The sequence below is a fragment of the Nycticebus coucang genome, chromosome X (genome assembly GCF_027406575.1).
Source record: "Nycticebus coucang isolate mNycCou1 chromosome X, mNycCou1.pri, whole genome shotgun sequence".
In the NCBI taxonomy this organism is placed as follows: domain Eukaryota; kingdom Metazoa; phylum Chordata; class Mammalia; order Primates; family Lorisidae; genus Nycticebus; species Nycticebus coucang.
In genome coordinates, this window is record NC_069804.1 from 86,454,890 (window position 1) to 86,462,714 (window position 7,825).

Consider the following 7,825-nt stretch of genomic DNA (forward strand, 5'->3'; position numbering starts at 1 on the left):
CGGTAGGTCCTTGGTCTTGTGGATTCAAATAATGAATCCAGGGCCCACAGATCAGTGGTGAGACAGGATTTATTTTTACAGAAAAGAATACAGAGAAAAAGCACCAGAGATCCTAGCAGAGGGAAAAACTCAAGTGGGAAAATATCTTGCCCTGGGTCCTTTTTCTAGGGTATATATATCCCAACAAATGAATAGATACAATCCCTTCTAGTCCCTAGCCTAGGAAACTTACACAAAATTGACATGGCTGGGAAATGGGGGTTCCCTGTTCGGCCACAGTGTAAGGGGAGGAAGACAGAGGCTGGGGTGGAGACACTAAGGTGCTCCCTGAGCTGATAACCTGGAGGTGCCCCCAAGCAATTGTCTGGCCCCTTGGGTCACTGGAGCCTCCTGTGGCCCCCTCTACCTATCCTCCAACTTTCTGGCTCCTCTTCCCACTACTGCTGTACCAACATCCCCAGGGAAGAGACAGCAGGTCCTCCTCGCAGCTCCAGTGGCGCTGGCTAGGCATCACCCACCCTATGTCAAAAGGGCATCTTAGTTGCTTCCAGGTTTTGACAATTATGAATAAAGCTGCTATAAACATCTCTGTGTAACTTTTTATAGGGAAGTAAATTTTCAGCTCATTTGGATAAATAGTAAGGAGTGTGACTTTTGGATCATATAGAAAGAGTATGTTTAGTTGTGTAAGAAAGTGCCAAAGTGTCTTCCAAAGTGGCTGTACCATTTTGCATTTCCACCAGCACTGACTGAGAGTTGCTGTTTTTATGGATCCTTGCTAGCATTTGGTGTGGTCACAGTTCAGGATTTTGACCATTATAAAAGTCATATCTCACTGTTTTAGTTTGCATTTTTTCTAATGACATATAGATGCATTATAATACATGCATCTTTTCATGTATTTATTTGCCATCTATATATCTTATTTGATGAAGTGTCTGTTCAGTTGTTTTAGCCTGTTAACTGAGATGTTTGTTTCCTTATTGTTGAGGTTTTGGTTTTTGTCTGACAACATGGCCTCACTCTGTCACCCAGGCTAGAATGCAGTGGCATTACCATAGCTTCCTGCAATATAAAATGCCTGAGCTCACATGATCCTCCTGTGTCAGCTTCCTAAGTAGCTGGTGATACCAGAGTTATGTCTTCAGTAGTTTCTTGGTGTCGGTGATTCAAAGAATGATTACACGCATGATAGATCAATGGTAAGACAGGATTTATGTACAAAAAAGAAAAGAATACAAAAACATCAAAGTTCCTGGGAGAAAGAACCCAGGTGAGGGAATAAGCTCTCTCGCTCCCTGTCTGTCTCCCTCGGGGCTCTTTGTCCAGGGGTATATATAATTGCATGGGGTCCTTTGTAGTTACATTTAGCCAGAACTCAGTTGTTACTTTTAGTGGGCATAGGTCTTCTATAGTTACATTTAGCCTGAACTCAGCTGTTACATTTAGCGGGCTTGGGTCCTCTATAGTTACATTTAGGCGGAACTCAGTAGCAAGTGAATGGCTACAATCCCTTTCACACAGGCCTAGGAAACTTACATGAAATATGTAAGGAGGGAGACCTAAGGTGCTGGTGTCTCCGCAGCCGTTGTCTGGCCCCTCCAGCTACTAGAGCCTCCTATGGCCCAGCCCCCATCCCCCCTACTCCCCCCACCCCTTAGCCAGCTGGTTCCTATGCCAGCTGCCACAGCACCAAAACCGCCAGGGCCGAGGCGGTGGCAGGTCTTCCAGCTCAGTTAGGCCGAGGTGGCTGGGGCATCACCTGTCCTCTATCCCTAGGACTACAAGTACGTGCCACCATGCCTGGTAATTTTTCTGTTTTTAGTACAGACAAGGTCTTGCTCTTGCTCAGACTGGTCTCAAGCTCTTAGTGTCAAGCAATCCTCCTGTTTTGGCCTCCAAAAGCTAGAATTACAAGAAGACACAATGCCCAGCTTTATTGTTGAGTTTTTTTAATTAAATTTCAGATTACTGAAAGTAAACAGATTAGATTAAATTGCTTGCATTTGTGAGGTAAAGTCCTAGTTGTAGTTGTGTCCTTCATCCAGAAAGTGTGCCATATACTACATGCATTGTTTCCTTGGGGGGGAAACTATCCAAATCCTCTCTCCTTTCCCTACTTCTTCAATTTAATTGAGTTCTTTCAGGAGGATTTGGTGGTTAACTGCTAGTTTTAGTTTAATTGAGAACATGTAATGCTTGTTCCACTCCTGTGATACTTTACTTTAGACAGTGTTCTCCAAATTCACTCAGGTTGTTACAAAAGATACAAAATCTCCATCTTTTATGGATGAATAGTAGTCTATGATATACATATGCCACAGGTTTTTTTTTTTTTTTTAACTTGCTTAGTAACAGACATTTTATTGGCTGCCTCCCTTTTTAAAAATTTCAGATTAATATGAGGGTACAATTAGGTTGTACAATTAGGTTAAATTGTTTGCATTTGTTAGGTAAAGTCCCATTTATAGTTCAGTTCTTCAACCAGAAGACGTCCCGTATACCCTTATATTGTGCACATTAGGTGAGAGCACACCAATCTCCTTCCTTTCTCCCCTTTCCCCCTTTCCTACTCCCCCCAACTTGAATTTAAATGTGCTTTTCTCTTGTGTGGGTGTGTAGTTGTTCATCTACAGGTTTCATATTATTATTGAGTACATTGGATATTTGCTTTTCCATTCTTGTAATACTTTACTAAAGAAAGTGTTCTGGGTGGCGCCTGTGGCTCAGTCGGTAAGGTGCTGGCCCCATATACCAAGGGTGGCGGGTTTAAACCCAGCACCGGTCAAACTGCAACAAAAAATAGCTGGGCATTGTGGCGGGCGCCTGTAGTCCCAGCTACTCAGGAAGAAAATGTTCTTCAGCTCCATCTAGGTTTATACAAAAGATGTATAAGTATCCATCTTTTATGGCTTCATAATATTCCATGGTACACATATACCACAGTTTATTAATCCATTCATGGGTTGATTCCTTATCTTGGTGATGGTAAATTGATTTGTGATAAACATTCTAGTGTAATTGTACTTGTGGTAAAATGATTTTTTTTTCTTCTGGATAGATACCTAGACATGGGATTGCAATATCAAATGGAAGGTCTAATTTAGTTCTTTGAGGATTCTCCATACTTCTTTTTTTTTTATTAAATCATAGCTGTGTACATTGATATATTAATGGGGCATCATTCACTAGCTTCACAGACTGTTTACCAAGTTTCACATATTTCAAAAGAGGCTGTATTAGTTTGCAGTAGCACAAAAAGTGTAAAGGTGTTTCTTTCTCTCCACGCCCATGTCAGCATCTGTATCTTTGGGACATTGTGATGTAGGCAATTCTCACTGGGGTTGGGTAATCTCATAAGGTGGTTTTGAATTTTCTCTGATGATTGGGGATGATGAGATATTTTTCATTTTTTTGGCCATTCATCTGTCTTCTTTGGAGAAGGTTCTATTCATGTCTCTTGCCCAATGATAAATGGGATTGTCTGATTTTTTTGTTGTTGATTAATTTCAGTTCTCTGTAGATTCTAGTTATCAGCCTTTTGTACAATTTATAACATGCAAATATCTTTTCCTTTTCTGTTGGTTGTATTTTTGCTTTATTGTTATGTTCTTAGCTGTACAGAAGCTTTTTATCTTAATTCTCATTTATTTATTTTTCTTGTTTCAATTCCAAGTGGAGTCTTTATAAAGTCTTTCTTCAAACCTATATCATAAAGGCATTTCTCCATGCTTTCCTCTATGACAATGGTTCTCAACCTTCCTAAACCTGTGGTGGTTTAATTCACTTCCTCATGTTGTGGTGACCCCCAACCATACAATTATTTTCATTGCTACTTCATAACTGCAATTTTGCTACTATTACGAATTGTAATGTAAATATCTGATATGCAGGATGGTCTTAGGTGACCCCTGTGAAATGGTCATTCGACCTCCAAAGGGGTCACAACCCACAGGCTGAGAACCACTGCTCTAGGATTTTTATTGTTTCATATCTTAGGTATAAATTCTTTATCCATTGTCAGTCAATTTTTGGAAGTGATGAGAGGTGTGGTTCCAGTTTCAGCCTTTTAAGTGTAGTTAACTAGTTCTCTCAGAACCATTTATTAAATAGGAATTTTTCTTCCCCAGTGTATGATTTTGTCTGATTTGTTGAAATTTAGATGGTTGGTTTCTCCTCCAAGTTTTCTATTCTGCTCCATAGATCTATGTCTCTGTTTTTATAACAATACCATGCTGTTTCAATCACTATAGACTTGTAGTACAACCTGAAGTCTGGCAGAGTGATGTGTCTGGATTTGTTTTATTACTAAATATTGCCCTGGCTATATAAGTTTTCATTATGGTTCTATAAAGAAGAACTTTTTTTTCAAGCTATTCAAAATATGATCTTGGTATTTTAATGAATATTGCATTAAATCTGTAGATTGCTCTGAATGATATAGATATTTTAACAATATTGATTCTTCAAAGCCAAGAGCATGGTACATTCTTCCATTTCAGAATTCTCTCTGTAGAGATCCTTCACATCCTTTGTCAGATAATCAGACAAGGATGTCCACTATCATCGCTACTTTTTGACATAGTGCTGGAAGTTCTAGCCCATGCAATCAGTACAGAGAAGGATATTCACTCAGCTTTTAAGTTTTTTTGTGTATTATGTATACAACCATTGTCACCCTTAGCAATTGCATTCTTCTTAGTTCTGAAACTTTATCCACTTAAACACCATTTTTTTTTTTTACTTCTTTTATTGGAAATGGCTCAAAGACTTTTCATAGAATGATTTAAATAAACCCACTATGTAGAACTGTTGGGCAACTATGTTCCCCTGAAGTTCTACCTATTTTGGAAAAAATGGAGATAGGTAGAGCATCTTGATAGCCTCTTCTGGGGGTGGGGATTAGGAAAGTCTTTGTTTCTAAAACTCTGGCATTTATTTTTCTCTACAACCCTAGTCCTACAAGATAATGGACCTAAAATTTCTCTGTTCAGTTTTTCTGGCCACTCCCAATGCTACAAAATCAAGGTGTAGTTTCTGGGGTAGCAATACTTCTTACTTTGGTTGTCAGCTTATTTAGTAGTATAGGTGGTAGTATAGGAGTTCTAGCATTCAGTTTCCTAGAATGTAGATCAGAATACAAAGAGAAGTTATAAAGTTTTTGTTTCATTTCTCATCTCTGCCAATTTTAGGACCTTTTCTAGCATCCTTTCTAGTCCCCCTTTTGGAGTAACTCTGCCTCGTTTATTGTTATTGTTGTTGTTGTTGTTATTGTTTTATTATTAGGTGGCCCTTGACTGCCTTTAGCTGCTCTGTGACAGTTTGCACGTTTTTTTGAAAACTAAACATGAAATTACAAAATGACACAACAATTGCATTTTGGAGCATTTATCCCAGATAAATGAAAATTTATATCCCAGTAAAAAATTTTGCATGAATGTTCATAGTGGTTTTTTAATAAAAGCTAAAACATAGGAAGATCCCAAATGCCCTCTAACAAGTAGATGGTTAAACAAACTATAGTATATTAATACCAAGGTCTACTACTCAGCAAAAATTAGGAATGAACTACACATGCAAAATGTTAGGTAATTATCAAAGGCATTATGCTATGTGAAAAATACCCAGCTTCAAAATGTTGCTTAAAGTATTATTCCATTTATATATAACTTTCAGAAAAAAAAAATAAAAGTGAAGGAACGGACTAGTGGTTTCCAAGGGGAGTTAGGATGGTGATGTGGTATGACTATAAAGTAATAGCATGAGTGAGTTTTTTTGGGTGCTATAACTATCCATTATCATGATTATGGTAGTGGCTATACAAATCTATGCATGTGTAAAAATTCATAGAACCATGTGCCAAAATACTTTTTTATTTTAATTTTTAAAGATAAAATTTAAATAAATAAATATAAAAACACTAATCATGTAGTTAAATAAGTATGGACCTACTTCACTTAAAAAATAATTGAATGGAGCCAGAATATAGTAGACCTTGAATTCTCAGCAAAGGAATTTGGGATTCATTCATCCAGTAGTCGGGAGGAAATGAAAATTTAATTGGAGGAGGAAAAAGTGTATTAGAATATGATTTGTACAAAGACCACTCTGAAATGAGTGGAGGATAGATTGAAAAGAGTAAAACAAAGTATTTTATGATAAAAATTGTAGGAATTAGCCACTGCTTTGATTGGCAAAAAAAAAAATACTTTGTTTTACTAAATTCTTTATTTAAAAAGATCCTTCTTTCCTATGTTGTGTCTAAGAGCCCAATTCCATAAAATTCCAGAGCAGCAGTCCTTTGAGTATATATTTAGTAGGTAACACTCTATCTTATTGCGGAATGGAAATTCTTGAATGCAGACTCTGAGACAGAACTAATCATGCCAATGCCTATAGACTCATTACCACCTGACATTTCTGTGAATGCTGGCTCTGGTCCCAGATTCCCACAATGAAAATAGTTGACACTTACTGACTCTTTTCCATGTGGTAGGCCTTGTTTTAAGTGTTTTGTGTGTGCTCTTTGTTTAATCTCATCAAAAATGCTAAGAGATTGTACTATTAACATTCCCTGTTTTGAGATACAGAAACTAAGGCACAGACTTTCCTACAATTCACACATAAAGTAAGTGACTGAGCCAATATTCAAAATGTAGGCAGCTTGACTCCATGGCCAAAGCTCTTGAATGTTATACTGTGGTGCCTCATAAAAGGCCAAAGGTTCTTGGAAGCAGGTGAGTAGAAAGAAAAAAAAGTCTAAGTAGCTTTGTCTTGACCACTTGTTTCAATAATTTCTCCTTTCTTTCTTACCTGCTATTATTACTTTTATTTTATTCCCTTTGCCTATGATTAAATACTCCTTTCTCATAGTCATCTCACTAACAATCACTAGGAAATCTCTTCTTAATAGGACTCATATCCCTGCCTCTGTTGTAAGTATTTTGGATGAGTCTTCCTCCTAGTTTATCCTAACGGGGAACTCCATGTTCATGTATTTCAGAGCCAGAAAGTGAGTGGAGCTAATGGGATAAGTTAATCAGGTCTTCCTTCTGAGTTAGCTCATAGGCATGTGGAATAAGAAGGTCTTGTCTTCACCCCAGGCAGATATCAGGAAGCCAGGAAGAAGGAGCAATGATTGCTGAATTGGGCTATGCTTGTTAACAGTGAGTGAAGAAAACTACAGCCAACAGATCAAATTTAGCCTGTTACCAGTTTTGTGCATAGAATTTTATCGAAAACAGCCATGCCTATTAATTTATGTATTGTCTGTGGCTGCTTTTGTGCTATAATAGGAGAGGTAAGTAGTTGCAATAGAGACAATATGGCCTATGAAGTCTAAGATATCTACTGTTTTTCCCTTTGGGAAACCTTTTACCAACCTTTGGTGTACAAGATGGAGCATCCTATACAATTAGAGGTTTCTGTGCAGAGAAATACTAGGAGATTCAGTCTGTGTTTCAGATAGAGATACTTAGAAACTCTGAGTGGGAAAACCTAAATGCAGGGGACAGAAGTAAAAACGTGGTAGAAGAGAACTAGGGAGGGCTTAGTGCAAATAGATAAAGGATTTTTGGATTTTTAGTGCTGCCGGTAGATAGTTTCTCCAGAATTTGGCTGAAGTATGTGCTGTGTGTGTGTGTGTGTGTGTGTGTGTGTGTGTGAGTATGTTGAGAAGGGAAGATCTCCTTTTTGAGCAAATGAAAGAACAGAGAAAGCAACATAGTACAAAAAAAGTAGAGAGAAAAATATCCTCCCTGTTTCTTTAATTTCTGTTTGAAATGACCACTACATTCCTTACTGCAGAAAGAGTTACAGAAATTTT